Source organism: Vanessa cardui, chromosome 8 (assembly GCF_905220365.1).
Source record: "Vanessa cardui chromosome 8, ilVanCard2.1, whole genome shotgun sequence".
Lineage (NCBI taxonomy): Eukaryota > Metazoa > Arthropoda > Insecta > Lepidoptera > Nymphalidae > Vanessa > Vanessa cardui.
This window is the reverse complement of record NC_061130.1, coordinates 646906-665835: the sequence shown is the minus strand read 5'-3', so window position 1 is coordinate 665835 and position 18930 is coordinate 646906. Positions and strand designations below refer to the sequence as shown.

The 18930-nt window shown below is 32.9% G+C and overlaps 1 protein-coding gene across 1 annotated transcript in view; it reads right to left on the bottom strand.

The window, feature by feature from the left end:
• Nucleotides 1-18930, bottom strand: part of LOC124531981 (kinesin-like protein CG14535) — a 415871-nt gene that overhangs the window by 251868 nt on the left and 145073 nt on the right. The window lies entirely within an intron of this gene.

The window sequence follows — 18930 nt, the reverse complement described above, 5'->3', positions numbered from 1 at the left end:
CCTTTTCACTTCGTATAGACCGAAAACAATGTTAGCAAGCAGTCGGGCGTTGCTATTTGAAAATATTTTTAATTTACCAACACCGCACTTTCATTACAGGGAGTACCTTTGAAGTCGACGTATGGTGCCGCCATTTTGTACAGTCGGCGTCAATAACACACGTAAACATTTAACATACATTCTATAAAAAAAAAAACAAAAAGTTCCCCTTTAAAATATGATTAAAATAAATCAAACATTCGTTGAATTAAATTGCAATAAAATTGATACAAAAAAGAAATAAATATTGGAACCATCACATACATTACTCTAATCCCAATGTAGTGACAACGGTACCACAGACACTCAGACCCAAGACAACATAGAAAGCTTATGAACTTTTTCGACATGGAATCGGATGGGAAATCGAATCCGGGACCTCGGTGTACCCATGAAAACCGATGTACCACGGAGTTCGTCAAATATAAATAGTGTATCTTATATCGGATTTCATAAATAAGATCGCAAACGGACTGTAACATTTTATATTCATAATAAAATTTGGAATGCTAAGTATTAATGATCCAATATGATTTCCCAGAAATCAAGTTCCGAGCAAAACGGGACAAAAAGCTGACCAATTAAAATATGCCTTATCAACATTTATTACGAAATCTGGAATTAAATTCATCGTGTGTTTGATGCATTATTAAAATTATTACAGTGCTTGAGAAAATTCCATTCCGAATACCATGCACACATTGTTACTTTCATTAATGTAATGCAAAATAATAAACGCTAGTGTAATATGCGGTTTCATTATTTAAAACTATAAAACCAGACGAAACCGGATGATACTAGTTTTGAGGATTGCTAAGCATGTTGAGTATTTTCAAGAGTTTTAACGCAGATTTATGAAAAATACCTCATCGTTTAGTTGAATGTTAAAATATTATATCTGCTTGAATTTAATACAAAAAAAAAACGTATGATCACACAAGGAGCCGAGATGGATAAGTGGTTAAGACAAGTCAATCTTAATCGATGATTGAGTTGAAGTCCGTGCAAGCATTTGAACCACCAGTAAATTTTCATGTGATTAATTTGAATTTGTTCTTATGATTCTTGACGTGGTCGCAGGTGAGAGAACATTACAAATAATTCCATCTGTCAGATGAAATCTGCAACATGTGTATCAATCCATAGCCTTTTTTTTCTTCTCGCTGGAAATACGCTTTACGCGCTTCCCCCGCGTGATGGTAAGTGGGGGGAGGCTTCCCAGTTTCCTGGACGCTGAGTGCTCTCAGGTCCACCGGGTTTACCTACTAAAAAACCAGCGGTACCCTCTCCGTCTTTCGACGGGCGCCACGGGATCGCTTACGCATGCTACCGTGACGCCCTGACGGTCGGCCCACCTATGCAGGCCACCAACACCAGGGTATCAATCCATAGCCTTGGAGCAGCTTGGGCACCTAACCTTATCATTAAAAGAAGAAAAGAAGAAGAAGAATATTATGCCAACCCGCAGGACACAGGCAGGTGAGTATTTCAGTAGCTTATTTAAGTTATTGACATACGTGTTTTATGATAGAGGATATGAGTCACGTCATTATAAATGGTACACTACTGTCCATAGACAATGGCGCCGTACGATTGCACCAATCAAACACGCTGTAAAAATAACATCAAAATCAATGCAGCGGCTTAGGAGAGATTAAGGAATATGCACACGTTAAGATAAGTTAACATATATATCACCAAAAATGTTAAAACCAGATGTTGCGTATGATTTGTTCGAAGCTGCACAGATTTATACATTTCGCGGTTACCCTATAAAACTGATGGAAAAAAAAAACTATCGGCGTATACCCTTTACCCAAATTAGCCAACAACTAAAAAGTTACAAAGTTAATATACTCCGCAGTCAGGTCTGGAGTAACGAAACTTTCCCATTTCAGTTGGGAGTCAATTTTAAAATGAATGCTAACATTTGTATGTCAGGAGGATTGAGTCCAAAGTAGGTTCGGCAACTTTGTCGTTCCCAATAAAACTTGCTTCTCGGCTCTCTGCTTCGCTTAATCTCGAACACGATGTGAATACCCGACGAAGATTAAAATCGTAGTTCCAAATGTATTCAGTGCAGAGGGAATAAATAAACTTGGTAATTACTTACAGTAAGCCATGATAGCGTTAATTAAAATAATTTATAATATGAATAACCCCTACTAACTGCATTTAATTAACTCTTACATTATATCAAATCAAATCAAAATAAACTTTATTCATGTAGGCTTTTACAAGCACTTTTGAATCGTCATTTTACAATTAAGTGAAGCTACCACCGGTTCGGAAAGTAGATTCTACCGAGAAGAACCGGCAAGAAACTCAGTAGTTACTCTTTTTCAACACTTAAAAAATACAAAGTCAAGTTAGTTAAATACAATTACTTTAATTAATATATCCTGCTTGGAAGTCAACAGGTATTAACTCTACGCTTTTTTATCATCTATAAAATCTTGTATCGAATTGTAGAATACATAACACAGGAGTATTCAAAATAGAGGCTGTGTAAATATTTTTAAACCTTTTTATTCTCGATGTTGAATATTTACAAAACATATACAATGTGTCGCGACGGCCCAGTGGTTACAACGCGTGCATCTTAACCGATGATTGCGGGTTCAAACCCAGGCAAGCACCGCTGATGCGTGTGCTTAATTTGTCTTTAAAATTCATCTCGTGCTCTGCGGTGAAGGAAAACATCGTAAAGAAACCAGCATGTGTCAAATTTCATAGAAATTCTGCCACATGTGTATTCCACCAACCCGCATTGGAACAGCGTGGTGGAATATTTTTCCAAACCTTCTCCTCAAAGGAAGAGGAGGCCTTTAGCCCAGCAGTGGGAATTTACAGGCTGTTCTTGTATATACAATGATTTGTTTTAATTATGTGTGTGTTTTACATTAAGCAAAATTTTTAACGCTAGTCGCTCCACAACACATTTAAATTTACTTTTAATAGAACATTTCATCAAATGTCTAACAATGATGAAGAATATACGTCTAACTTTAAAATCTGCAAGACTTATCTGACGAATCGGAATGTTTTGATAGTTGACTCTCCTACCTCAACTTCAAGAACTTACTTTCGAGATTTTTTGTCAACAATTCCGTCGTACAAAAACTATCCTCGCTTAGTTTCTTTTAGTTTCGTTTTTGAGACGTTATATTTATTTACCTGACGGTGAAATAATAACTTAGATTATTTAGGTACAAACATTTTTGTAACATTTTTAAGGATTATTGTCGAGAATAAAATAAATAAAGTAACAACGTGTCAATTTCCCACTGCTGGTTTACGGCCCCCTCTTCCATTAAGGAAAGGGTTTGGAACATATTCCACCACGCTTGGTGGCAGATTTTCGATGAAATTAAACACACGCAGGTTTCTTCACGATGTTTTCCGTCACCGCCGAGCACGAGATGAATTATAAACACAAAATCCTCCGAAATCATCGGTTAAGATGCACGCGTTCTCACTGGGCCATCTCAGCTTTACAGAATATCATACTGATAATGATACGTTACTATATACCAGAGTACATGGATATTTATGCAACTAATGCAGATAAATATTTCTAATGCATAAGCTATTATTACGATCAAAAGACATTGTTAGTACCAGGGGAATATATGATCCGTGGAGGTAATCCATTCAAGTCATTAAATTCAATCGAAGTGAATTGTCCACATATTGTCACGTCAATCAAGGAGCGATACATGCATTCAGCTAATTAATTAGTACTGTTCGATCAACCCTTACTATTTAGTTGAGATTGAAATGAAGCCAGTTACGAACGTGACATCGTGGGATATAATAACGCTACAGTTTGAGAAATTATTGATTTGTATTTTTCGTTTCATTTAACTTCTGATAGTTTTCCAGCTTTGTGATGATTTAAAGAATTATTGAAATTTTGCTAGTTATTTTCGTAGTAGTGTCTTTGAGATCACATAAAAACGTAAAAATGTTTTAAGGCATACGACACCAGTATAAAGAGATCTCCAAATTATTTATTTTGGATATAACAACACGACATGGGCAGCTTCGTCATTTAACACACTTTTTGAAATCAAAAAAGATAAACTGCTGTGGTTTGATTCACTAAAATCAACCGCGCATTATATTAAAACCGGTCTGATTCAATTTCATTTAAATGATACAAGTAATTTTTATGAACGTGAAAGATCAACAGGAGGCCTCAACAAACTCACGACAAATGGAAGACTAAAAAACTTCCAACTCTGAAATATTGTCGGAACCCTACTATTAGGTGGTAGACTACTTCCTGGAAATAAAAGCCACATCAAACTACAACAATCAACAACAGCCTGTAAATTTCCCACTGCCGGGCTAAGGCCTCTTCTCTTTGTTTGTTTGGAACTTATTCCACCACGCTGCTCCAATGCGGTTTACTGGAATTCACATGTCACAATTTCTACGAAATGCAGGTTTCTTCACCAAGTTTTCCTTCACCGTCGAGCACGAGATGAATTATTATAAATACAAATTACGCACATGAATATTCAGTGGTGTTGCCTGGGCTTGAACTCGCAATCATCGGTTAAGATGCACGCGTTTTAACCACTGGGCCATCTCGGCTGCAACTACAAACTCGATCAATTAGAAAGGCATACTAAGGCGCAAGCAATATGCCTGTTGTGTGGAGATAAGAAAACTGAATATGAAATTTCGGTAACAAAAAAATGAGACTGATTTTAATATGAAAGTACAAAACACCATTTGTTTCTCGCTGAGTAATAAGATATTCAAAAGTTAATAAAGGTTGGTACATTCTTTTAAATAAAATCTTAATTGAGAAATTTTATTACGTTAAGACGAGCGGGATTGAGGTTGCTCCGTTTGAAGCCTCTATAATTTCAAAACCAGGACAAAGTTAGGATGAAATTTTCGCGTGCATAACGTAAATTAATTTTATATACAGCTTACTTCAGTTAAAAGAAACATAATCTCTTGACTTATCTTTTTATACATACTGCCCACGTAGCCCGGCGTTGCACGGACATAGTAAGATACGTGCAACTTTTATTTTGACAAATGCAATATCTGAAAAATGCAACACGTAGCAGACAGTAATATAAACATTCATTAGTTGATAACAAATAGGCTAATTACTAAATATCTTGAGCGATTTTAATCTATATACGATTATATCGGATAAAATCGGAGTTTCTGTTTCTCTGTTTGTAATATTTAAATTGCCCTTTTTTACTCAATGCATATGTATGTGTACACGGTACATATACCAAAATAACATTTTTTATATTTTTTGTCTGTCTGACTGTCATTTTGTTCTGGCTAATCTCTGGAACGACTGGTCCGATTTTGACGGTACTTTCACTGGCAAGTTACTGATATAATAAAGAGTAACATAGGCTACAATAATATTTCTTTTGTTAATTTCAAACGCGTACAAGGTCTCGGGCACAGCTAATAAAACATATTTTTGATGCTTATTGGGTCAAGGGGTCTTAGTAACGAATAGGATCCGTTAGATGGCGCTTTTGCCGATATCTAGAACTTATTTACTGGTCAATTTTAGTAAGAACATGAAATAATGTTTTATCGCATCATGTGAATTTAAATTTAATCTGTGTTTAATATTTCATATCGCGATAGTGTCTATGGGCGGTGATGACCACTTACCATCATCTGGTCCATTACTTCTTACAATGCCTGAAATAGTGACAATTTGATATATGTCTTATGACCGTGTGTGACAGTTTCACTTGTATTTTGTGCTTTCTGTTTTTGTTTTTATAGTTAATATAATATGTCATTTGTTTGTATTAATTTTATGTGGAAACTTGATTGATTTATGTTTTTCTTATATTTGTTATTTACTATTAAGTGTAATTACAATTTTTAGTTTCCCAAATAAATAAATAAATAAATAATTATATACTTACTTTCTCTACAAATACTATGTGCTTATAGAATTTTGATTGGAAATGAATAGCATAGTATCTTTGGGACAGGAGATGAAAATAACGGATTCCAATAGTAAGGAATGCTAATATCAAAGGGCCTTATATATGTACATTTATCAGCAGGTATATTTCGAATATACTTTTATTCCAAGGGTGCGATAAACCTTTGTCCTAAACGGTACTAGATTATGTTCGAATAAATTGGTCGCATTTTTCAACTATTCACAGCACGTAATGTAAATTCTCGAGACCCTCAAATTTGGCTGTTCTCTGAATAACGTTTTTATTTTCTGGTTTAACTCATTTTATCTAAATACTTAAGTCGTTCGAATTTTATAACATTTTGTTATTTTGCTATTTAATTTACTGGTTTAAGCTGGTTTAAACATTTAACACACATACTAACAACTAAATTATTGTAACAGCTTAAACATTAAAAAAAAATAAAGCAACAGGTCTAAATTAATGTTCATGTTGTATATATATTAGCACTGAGATATTGAAAATATTACTTGATAATGATTTTTAAGTAAGAGTAGTAGTAATAACTCACTAGTAATAAATAAAATGACTAATAAACCTATTTGCCAGTCCAGTTAAGCCTAAAACATATCCAAGGATCAAACTTCCGACTTTTTACATTGCTAAGCGGCCTGTTAACCATTGCGCTATCGTCACTCTGATACCTATTTATTCTTTAATTTATTTGTAATAGAAAGTTATATTTTAGAAGATTTTTATTTTAGTTTTTTTTTAATAAGATCTGTGTATTAAATTTTATTATACTCTGCGAAGTGGGTGGTAAGTTACGGTATATAACGTTACAATACCTGCATACCCGCCGTGGAGCGGTAAGTTCCTACTTAGAAGCCCGCGCTGTACTTAAGACTTCATAAAACATCAATTTAATAAAAATGCTTATTATTCCCGGGAGCTCCACTTTATTAACCTTCCGAGTATGAATATAATTTGACAGTCGCTGTCATAATTTATGGTATATCTTTGAAAAAAAATTCGCAGCGGAGGCCTTAAGTCGCGCCTCAATTTCTTTGCGTGAAACGACATAGTAAGTATTATTATGGTAAATTTATCGCGCGAAGGATGTCAAATTATCTCTGTGAAATCTTAAGAATTATGTAAAATGACCTCTTGACGAGATAAATCGACGCTCCTGTCACGATTACACGCGATTTACGATCTTAAATACATTATAATTAAAGACACATTGTCAACTTTCATTTATGCATTAACTTTTACGACATAATATTTTGTTGCGTGCGCGATAAAGAGAATTACGGGCATGATATCGGTGTGTGATTTTACTGGATTTTAATTGGCGACTTGATTAAGTACGGTCCGTCCGTCTTTAGGCTTAAGTCCTTAACCAATCTCGATAACTGAATTTGTATGTATCGTGCTGTTTGCGAATTTGTTACTTTATGATAGTGTTTACAAACTGTGATGGATAAGAAAACTTTGATATCAAATTTCAAAGTAAGCTTTACGAATGAATTTAAATTTAGATTAGATGATAAAAAGCGTGGAATTAATATCTTTCGACTTCCAGGCAGGATGTATTACATACATATATAATTGTATTTAACTAATATGACTGTATTTATTAAATGTTGATAAAGAGTAACTACTGAGTTTCTTGTCGGTTCTACTCGGTAGAATACACTTTCCGAAACAGTAGTAGCTTTACTTGATTGTTAAATGAATGATTGAAAAGTGCCTGTAAACGCCCACTTGAATAAAGTTTATTTTGATTAGATTTAGGTTAAATTACATCTTTAAGATAATTAAAAAATATATCACAGGATCGGAATGTTATATACATACATTAGCTATGATTTTCTCAAATCACTATTAAATACTAAGTTTGCGAGTTACATTTATTTTTTTAAAAGTAACAATTCAGAATGTAGATTCTACCGAGAAGAACCGCTAACAAATAATTGCTCTTTAATCTGATCAAAGTCGCAGCATGATATTAGTATGTTACTGTTCAGTTATTAGACAATGACGTAACACGTCTTAGTAGAAATAACATAAGTGACAATCCTGAATACAGCAGAGAGAAGGATCTCCTTGAATCGGCATATCGTTATTCTTCTCGGGATAAATATTATATCATATTGATTTATTTTTAATAATAAAGGTGGCGAAAGATCAGGGGGCTACTGATGGGAAGTGTCTATTATCCAAGGACATGATTTATTTTTTAATTTTTCCAATTTTTTATATTATCGCATAATTGTTGTTTGTGGATAAATAAATTGCACTACGAAATACCCGGTCTTACATTCATGTGAGTAAATGATTTGATGATTATTTATTGATCAATGCGACACGAAAATTCAACCGACCTTTTCGTCCATACGTTTATCATATCAGCACGCCCCGCGTATTTTCTGGCATTTATTTAAATATATCATACCGTCAGTTATCTTTTAAAGATACGAAGGATAGATTAACATATCGGGTTGAATGAAATATGGAATTTGGGTACGATGTACAGTTGATAAATTTTCTTTAGACATTTTAGAGATATAAACCTCTAATCAGAAGTCTTGTCGCCTCTTACGTTTTGCGAAAATTCTCATCATAAGCAATAGTATTACTACAGCATTTAAGTCATATATCTATATATAAATTACAAATGTAAAAGTAACTTTGTCTGTCTGTCTGTCTGTTGTTCTTTCATGGCCAAACTGCTGAAACGAATTTGATAAAATTTGGTAAGAAGCAAACTTGAACTCCAACAAAGGACATAGGCTACTTTTTGCGCCTGACACATGACAACACGACACCTTAAAACGCTAACGAAGCCACGGGCGACCACTAGTATAAAATATATAGCTGTGAAATTATAAACCAAAATAAAGGTAAGTAGTATTTATACAAATAGGTATAATACGATCATAACTTACCTTACAATGTTATATTACGATTCACCGTTATACTAAAATCAAGGAATAATATTCATCTAAAATAAAAATACAGATTAACGAACATACCAAGTGTCTTTATTCGTATCTAAAACAATATAGCTCGTATAAAAACACCGAAAAATAGATACTTAAATGAGTCCCAGCGTCCCGACCCGCCCACATCCTCATTAAGCCTGTAAACTCTTCAAATACCCTCACAAAAGTTGTCGTTGATACGGGGGAATGAAAAAATATTTGAATTTTTCCAAAGGTTCGATACTCGCATAATAAAATTCACGTTTTCGACGGAATGTTGGATAATTGTAACTTAGTGATTCTTTCACTCATCAGTTATTCTACCGCCAAATAACAGTGCTCAGTATTGTTGTGTTCCGGTTTGAAGGGTGAGTGAGCCAGTGTAACTAGGTACAAGGGACATAACATCTTAGTTCCCAAGGTTGGTGGCACATTGACGATGTAAGGAATAGTTCATATTTCTTACAGCGTCATTGTCTATGGATGATGGTGATCACTTACCATCGGGTGGCCCATATGCTCGTCCGCCAACCTATACCATAAAAAAAAACCTTTGATAACAGTCTGTATTAGAATATCAAAAGCACATGTGTTATTATTTATACAAACTAAGAACCACGACTAAAAGGCGCGCTGATCAATTACCATCTTGTTGTTAGTGATCACTCCCACAGATATTGGAACTCCAAAACTTATGAACCACTACTACATGGACAATTTGCCACCAAACAGGGAAATGATAAAGTTTCATTCAAAATCAAAATAAACTTTATTCAAGTAGGCTTTTACACGAACAATTTTAAATCGTCATTTTACATTTAAGTGAAGCTACCACCGGTTTGGAACCGGAACTGAACCGGCAAGATAACCTTACCCATGTATCCACTGGTCCACTCTGATAATTAAAAATTGAGTTACACGTTTGGCAGTAGAATAGTTGCTGAGTGATAAATACCCAACCACAGGTGAAATTTATGAATTTTATTTATGTATTCAAAGTTAAACGACCCTAGTCTAAAACAAATAAAAATACCCCCAAAGCAATTCATTAATTTACAGTTGAAAGCAATATTGTTCGTGACTACAACCCTCAAGTGTATGTACGTATGTCAGGCTTTATCTCTGACGTTAATTACTTGCGCTACTTTTTAACTATTGAATTGAATTGAATCAAAATTTTACTTTATAGAAAAGTAGCATCCTGTAAATGTCCCACTGGTGGGCTAAAGGTCTTCCCTGGCTATTTAAAAATATTTCTAAATTATTGCTCCAGTCTGTTTCAATGCGAATTGCAATTATATTATTTGTTTCGTTACAATATTTCTCTTCAAAGAAATTCAATGGTTCGAACCCACAACCATCGCTTAAGATTCTAATATTTTAACCACTGGTCCCACGTGGCTCGATTTGTTTTAGAGATACATAATGATTCAACTGGTATATTGTAATATAGACGGAAATATAAAACTACTGTAACATATATATTGATTTAGTATGTTTTGTAATCATTACATAAGCAAGTGCAAGTTAGAACTTAATCTAAATTAAAAAAAAAAACAATATAATATAGTATTCGATGATAATTTTTCGTGTATATCTTGATGTTGTTGATTTTGTAGATTCGGTCTGATTCTAATTATAAATAGACCGTGTTATATATTTATAACGAAGTGTGCTTTCGTTCGTTTGGATTACGAAGATAGTTTATTGATTCTACGAAGTTTATTCAGAATGGAAAAATCCCATTCCAATATCCAATCCAGGATTCATAATCATAAAATCTTTAATTAAAACGTATTCATCAAACCAAAAACATGAAATGAATATCGTAAAATATTTCATACGTGGTGCGCGCCATCGCGTGGTTACGATTGAAATTTCGAGATACTTTTTTTTCTTTTTTACACACAGAGACACTGTTTAATATAATGCATTTATTAAGAAGGTTGGTACACAAATAGACCAGAGACTGAAAAAGGACATATTATGCTACTTTGTTATATATAAAAATAAAAATTTTAACAAATAGAAAAAAATACTTTAAAACAAATTCATATGCACTAAAAATTAATAAAAATAATTGCGTAATCAAAATATTGTTAATTGTTTTCCTAAATAAAATAAAATGAAAAATATTAGACTACTTAAAAGTCGAATTACGATTATATAATGTAGTTACAATTATTGTTGTTATATTTGGAGTCGGTTTCTGGTTCGAATTCCAGTATGGAATATTTATTATAGTTATAATGCTGTAAACTCATTGTATTATTGCAAAGATAACTTTTCGTTTAGTTTTATCTTCAAATTAAAAGAGTCATTTATCTAAAGCTAAGCGTGTGTCAATTGAGCATTTATAAAATTAGGATTCTATAACTGTTTTCTGTATAATATATATAATATTCATCATCAAAAATGTGATACACTTAGGTTAAATATAGGCAGACAGCGAAACAGCTGTTTTTTGTTCATCACTTTTTTAATCATTTTGCGGCTAAAACTGTCAGCATTTTAATTTCATTACAGCTGGAGTTCACCTTCCTTCTATAAATAGAAATGCTATGTCAAGAATATGATTTAGAAATCAGATAAATTTACCTCTTCACACAATATAGTAATAATCATTTTTTTATTATCATACACACACACATTATACTTTAAAAATGTACAATACTAGCAACCGGCCCGGGCTTCGAAAGAGTGCAATACTGATATTAAATATACTACGGAATTTGTTTATTTACGACATCACATTACATACTTCTAAAATTATCAGTGTTTCTTTACTATATTGGAGTATTGTCATCAATCATTCTATCTATTAAAAAAAACCCGCATCAAAATTCGTTGCGTAATTTTAAAGATCTAAACATACATAGGGACAGACAGCAGTAAGTGACTTTGTTTTTTAATATGTAGTGATGATAAAAACGTTGCTCATTTTTGTAAAACCTACTGTAAATAAAATCTACATAAACAAGGTTTCGTTAAATTCATCAACCACACGAGAATGCCCGCACTGTGCCGTTATTCACAGATTCGCTTTTCACATTTATTCGGTATATTCGATTTTAAATTATAAAACAATAATTTAAAAGTCATAATGTTCTTGTATCGAGATCGCGTTCGGCCACCGCAGACTCATCGATCAAATTATTTTTAAAATTTCGTATACATTACACGTGCAAGGCATTATCGCACTTAAACCCTTGGATTTTGATCCATTTTTCCGTATATTTGTTGATACTTATATTATCATTATGAAAATACGTCTGTTAGTTTTTTGGTTTGTCTTTTATATAACAATTAAATAATGTATCTTTTTATGCATATATGTAATTATTTTATGGCCTCTAGTGTGACATCATATGCTATGGGATAGCAAATCAGGAAGGAAGGAATTTGAATCTGAGAAATCTAGTTTTATATAAATAACTGCTGTTTCACGCGACTTTGTCCGAATGGTAGTTGAATCGGATTATATTAGCAATTTCATAGGCTTTTTTTGTGTGAAGCCTTAATTACCATTATAAAATATAAGTAGACTAAGTTACTCCACAAAACATCAGCAATCTACCAGAGAAAGTCCTGTCAGAATATATTAATTCAATTTTAAAAATTATATTTTTTTAGTTAGAAATATAAAATATACTTTTATATGTATTAATTAAACATTACAAACAGACGCTACAACTTTATTTATTTGTATAGATAAGTAACGTATATTGTTAGCCAATGGTCATTATATTATATACGAAATAAATTAATATGTCTAATATTTTTTACCTAAATTGTAATAATAAACAGTTTTAATAAGTGTAATATAAAACAGACATAACTCCTCTTTCCATATTATGGAATTTCTATTTCATATTTATGTACATTAGAGTTCGATTTTGAATGAATTGATTTCAAGGTTTGGTCTTGTAGATAAGAACGAAATGAACTGTGAGGAAAAATTGAATGAAAACAGAGTCCCGAATGATTGACGGTACGCGGCGATGATTGTTTTTATAGGTTTTCCGTTACAGAGAAATAGTTTTGCTACGTCTTAAAGATAGATATATTTAACTAATGTTATTTGTAGATATAAGTAGACACATATTTCTGACTAGGTACTCAATTTCCGTTTGGTCGATATCCAAATTTCTTCTATGCGAGGATGTTTTAAGATTTAAAAGCCGAGTAGTAAGAACGCGTGCATCTTTACCGATGATTGCGGGTTCAAACCCAGGTAAAGCACAACTAAATTTTCATTTGCTTGATTTGTGTTTATAATTCATCTCGAACTTAGCGGTGATGGAAAACATCGTGACGAAACCTGTGTGTGTCTAATTTTATAAAAAAATTGCCACTTGTGAATTCCACTTAACCACATTGGAACAGTGTGGTGGAATATGTTTCAAAAGTTTTTATCAAATGGGAGAGGAGGCATTAGCTCAGCAGTAAGAAATTTACAGGCGGTTGTTGTTGATTGTTGTTGTTGGGAATGATTTTATAAAGTGCGGGTTTCTATGACTATTTCCTTTCCAACATGACGAAATGTATCCATGAGGTGAATACTTAAAAACTCTAAAACAAGAAATAAAAGTTTCGTTCTATTTCTCGAAGTTGGTGCACGTGATCTGTTTATGAGGTCGGGTCTATAACCGGCTTTGTTTATATAAGTTATTTCTTCTTAGAAAAAAATTAGCACAGCCTTATAGGAATATATAGATACCAATGTCCAAGAAAGGGTAAAGTTTTTGATGAGTGACTTCTACCAAACTTCATCAACACAGCACGAATACTACACCATATATTATTATAATAATTAACGTTTATTTTACTAATTAAACTATGTTTTTATTTTATTTATTATACGATATAATCATTTATGCATTTATTAACTTTCTATTCCATCAGTGAACATTAATATCGATAAGACATCTGCCGTGCATTCTGTTACGATGATTACAATTTATTTAAATCTCTTCTACATAATTCTTTGATCCATTTTTTATTATTATTATGACTTTTATTTGTGCCAAAATTATTCTTCTTTGATCTAGTGCTGTTCAATCCCAGGAAGGATTAGTAAAAAATTTTAGACAACCTGAGTCTGGATGTTCGAAGTGTGTCTCCCGTGCCTCAGAAAGCACATAAAGTCGATGATCGTGCGTCTCTTTCCAACGTCTCAGATTTGCCGTTTCATTGGATTATATGAGTGACAGAATAGAAGCGACTAGACTATTCTCTACTTTGATTGGCTGCTGTGAAATCAGTCCGGACATATCAACCAATAAAAACGATTCAAAATATAATGCGAAGTAATTATGAAGATAAACATTGAGTTAATGAAGTCGTGGATCAAAACAAGTTAGTCCGAATGTACATAAAATAGTTAAACAAAGCAAATATCCCCCGACAAAGGCACCGTCTCCTGTTTAGGAGAAATATTAGCTATTTGCAGTTCCAATTCGGGTGTTATACATACATATAGGTACCTCAGGTTTAATCCCGATGACAGTTTTCATAAAATCAGATATACAAAAACTGTAACAGTAACAGCCCGTAAATTTCCCACAGCTGGGCTAAGGCCTCCTCTCCCATTAAGGACAGGGTTTGGAACATATTCCACGGCGTTGTTCCAATGCAGGTAGGTGGAATGCACATGTAGTAGAATTTCCTCAGGATGTTTTCTTTCACCGCAGACTACGAGATGATTTATAAACACAAATTAAGCACATACATATATATAGTGGTGCTTGCTTAGGTTTGAACCCGAAAACATCGGTTAAAGTGCACGCGTTCTAACCACTGGGCCATATCAGCTCACAAACTGTAGTAACCGGAAATTCCTATTTACTATTTTCACCATTACACAAGTTAAATATTCAAATTATTTTGTCAATGCATTGTTTTAAAGTTAGTAATTATGAAACAGATAAATTATTCGAATATAACAGCTTGTATTAATAAATTATAACACTCATAATCCGCGCTATTTCTAATTAAATAATTCATATGCAATTAGGCACGCAATGTCGTCAAATTACACATATTATTACTGGAATAACATTATCTGGCAACGATACCCGAATGTAAACAAGATCAACTGGATTGTTGTATCATAATATTTGTCAGAACTGACTGTTTAGTACCAAAAGGTTCCAAAAAAACTAATTTTTTGACATTCACATCACTACATATAAAACAAAGTCTCCCAGCCGCATCTGTCTGTATATTCACGATATACTCTAAAACTACTAAATGGATTTTGATGCGGTTTTACTAACAGACAGAGGGATAAGGAAGGTTTAGGTATATAATTTATTAAGTTGTCAACATGTCGAAAAAAAGCAACAAAAAAGGTAAGAATAAAAAAACCTTATGTCCATCCGTGCGAAGGCGGGACGGGGCGCTACTTTATACATAAGTTTATTTTTAGTATTATGTATTTGATCAGCTGATTTTATTTGGTTCATATTATACAAGCAATCTCTAATAGACTTTGCTTGTCGTAGGGCTTGCAGAGTTGCTAACCCATCTAGGTAGTGGGTCATCAGATATATGCAATTAACTTACCGCCAAACCGTGTTCGGATTTAAATGACAGAAAGCAGGGAACAGGCACGAGGGACATGACATCTTAGATCCTAAATTTGGTGCAACATTGCCGATGTAAGGAAAGGTAAATTTCTTACAGCATCAATATTTGTTATACAATAGGAGTTTAATAATTATTATTTGGATGTAAAAATACTAGTATGTTTATATCAGAACCGTTGTTATTAAAAGGCTTGACATAGCTCTGTAGTCATAAATAAACAATAAACACTTAAATCCAAAGCTTATCTAGTACGATAACAGACACACAGACTATTAGGTCCCAGGTTGCTGGTTAAATTAAATCGGAAAATTATATGCCAAAATTTTGAGCTCTACGAAGAATCTTCATTCAGATTTACGTTAGCATTTTAGTCTGTTGTAATATCTGAAGTAGGATACGTTGAACGAGAATGTAACACTGCCGATTCTAAATCCAGGCTGACACTGCGAATTCCTTGACAGTAAAATTCGATAAAATTTTATTAATACGGCCAAAACAAACTCTGTGATGACCTCTGTGGTCGAGTAGTGTACACCGGTTTCGATGTAGATAAAAGTTCACTGGATTTCTATGTTGTTTTGGATGGGTACTGTCGTTACTTCTGATTTTCCATAACACAAGTGCTTGAGCTACTTATATTGGGATCAGAGTAATGTGCGTGATGTTTTTCAATATTTCTTTATTATTTATTTAAACTCATCTTGCATTATCATCATTATCAACAGCTTGTAAATTTCCCACTGCTGGGCTAAGGCCTTCTCTCTCATTGAGAAGAAGATTTCAAACATATTCCAAAACGCTGTTCCAATGCGGGTATGAAATACACATGTGACAGAATTTCTATGAAATTATCCACATGTAGATTTCCTCTCGATGTTTTCCTTCACCTTTGAGCACGTGATGTATTATAAATTATAAACACAAATTAACAACATGAATATTCAGTAGTGCTTGCCTGAGTTTGAACCTGCAATTATCGGTTAAGATGCACGTTTTAACCACGACGCTATCTCTGCTCAAAGTCATCTTGTAAGTTAGCCAAACTATGAAGTAGGAAAAAGGCTAGAAAGAAACATCATTCAAAATAACAGCCTCGATAAACCCGCGTCAGAACGTCTGCTTATTAATATTCATTTCAATTGATTCCCATTTGTAATTGTTAATTCATTACGTATTCTAAAATCAAATGTTTAATTGCATTTGCATTAACACAAACAAAACTAATAATGTGACGGGACAATGGCGGGATTTGATGGATATTTGTTAACGTGTGTATCGAAAACCTATTCATTATAGTCATAAATTTAAACGGAATTTATAATATGATTTAAATTTATTAACCAATAATTACTCAGCATTTACTACTAGCTGAATTACATAGACAACACCCCCTCTTCTATTTCAAATGAGCGATGCACCCCGGCTTCGCACAGGTGTAATGCTAATACTAAATATACTACAGATTTTGTTTGTTTACATCCTATTAGAAACTTCTAAAATTATCAGTGTTACTTTACTATGTTGTTCATGTATTATATACAAAAACTTTCCTCTCGAATCACTCTATCTATTAAATAAAACTATATCAAAATCCGTTGCATAGTTGTAAAGATTTCAGCATACATAGGGATATATGTTTTGAAGGGAAACCAGAGTATAAAGAGTCGAGATGGCCCAATGGTTAGAACGCGTGCAACTTAACCGATGATTGCGGGTTCAAACCCAGGCAAGCACCACTGATTCATATGCTTAATATGTCTTTATAATTCATTTCGTGCTCAGCGGTGAAGGAAAACATCGTGAGGAAACCTGCATGTGACAAATTTCATAGAAATTCTGACACATGTGTATTCCACCAACCCGCATTGGAACAGCGTAGTGGAATATGTTCCAAACCTTCTCCTCAAAGGGAGAGGAGGCCTTTAGCCCAGCAGTGGTAATTTACAGGCTGTTGTTGTTGTTGTTGTAGGGATATAAGGACAGAGAAGTGTTTTTACTAATGGCGGCGAGAAAAATGTAAAGCTATGTAGTATCGGTTTAAAATATCGATTAATTTGACACCTTTCGATTATTATAGTTAATCTTTCATATGGATTATATTTCGTACACCAATGACATTATTTGTTGAGTATCTGGAATGAAAACATTTCAAACATTCGCCACCATCGTGAGTATCTGCTTAGCATAAAGGGACACAGAATACCTGTAATAATGTATATAGTACTATTTAGTATGCATCTATACATACGTACTATCTTTGATTTTGAATTATTATTATTTGTATCGATTTATTATATGGTAATTTTTGTAGAAGTATCATGTTTATCTATTTAACTTTTGAACATATTGAGTAAAAAAATATTAATCTACGTAATCCTATAGAACTGAAGACTCTATATACAAAGGGCACAGGCTAAAAAGAAAATATAGAGATAAAAATACCGTTTTACGTTAACATTCTGTTCGATGAAGATTATGACAGACTGTTAGGTAGAAGCTCAAAAAATATATTTAGATAAAACTAATTATAACGGATGAATCGCGTATATTAATTATTTTTAAACATCCCGACGTTTCGAGCACTTTGCAGTGTTCGTGGTCACGGGTAGACAAACGGGATGTTTAAAAATAATTAATATACGCGATTCATCCGTTATAATTAGTTTTATTTAAATGTGTAATAATCGCGAAAATTTAAGACAACAAATATATTTAGTGCATAAAAAATTTGTAAGAAAATTTTTATAATAAATTTAGGGTTTATTAAAAATTTTTAAAACGTGCGCGATTATGGATAAATTAGATAAAACATTTATGTAGGTATGTGTAAAAAAAAAATTGGCAATATCTAATATACATATTTATAATTTATTTATTCCTATTATAAAAGCAAGTTAACCTAGAGTTTATAACTGGTATCTTTACGGAAAATGTGTGTTCAAATTCGGAAATGAATTAATTTTTAGATGCATTAATGTTTACAATTTATCTCTTTCTCCATAGTCAAGGAATATACCGTAAGGCTTACATGTGAATTTCACTACTGTATAAGTATTGTACACTCACCCCCTAAAGCAGTATGATGGAATCTGCTTAAACCTTATTCTCAAGAGATCTTTGCACAGTTTACAGGCTAAAAGTTTTTGGGATAAGTAATGTTGAATACATCAAAAATCTTTTTGCAATACAAATAATACAATGCTCCATTTACTATAGTAATTATCAATAGCTTTATAAATTTATTTTTCAAATTAACAATTCCGATAAAAAAATATTCAAAAATATTATCTTTACCAAATTAATATTAATAATAAAATATGTCAAAATCTTTGCTAGATTTGCTATTATAATAACATATTAAATATCAGCAATAAATGCTT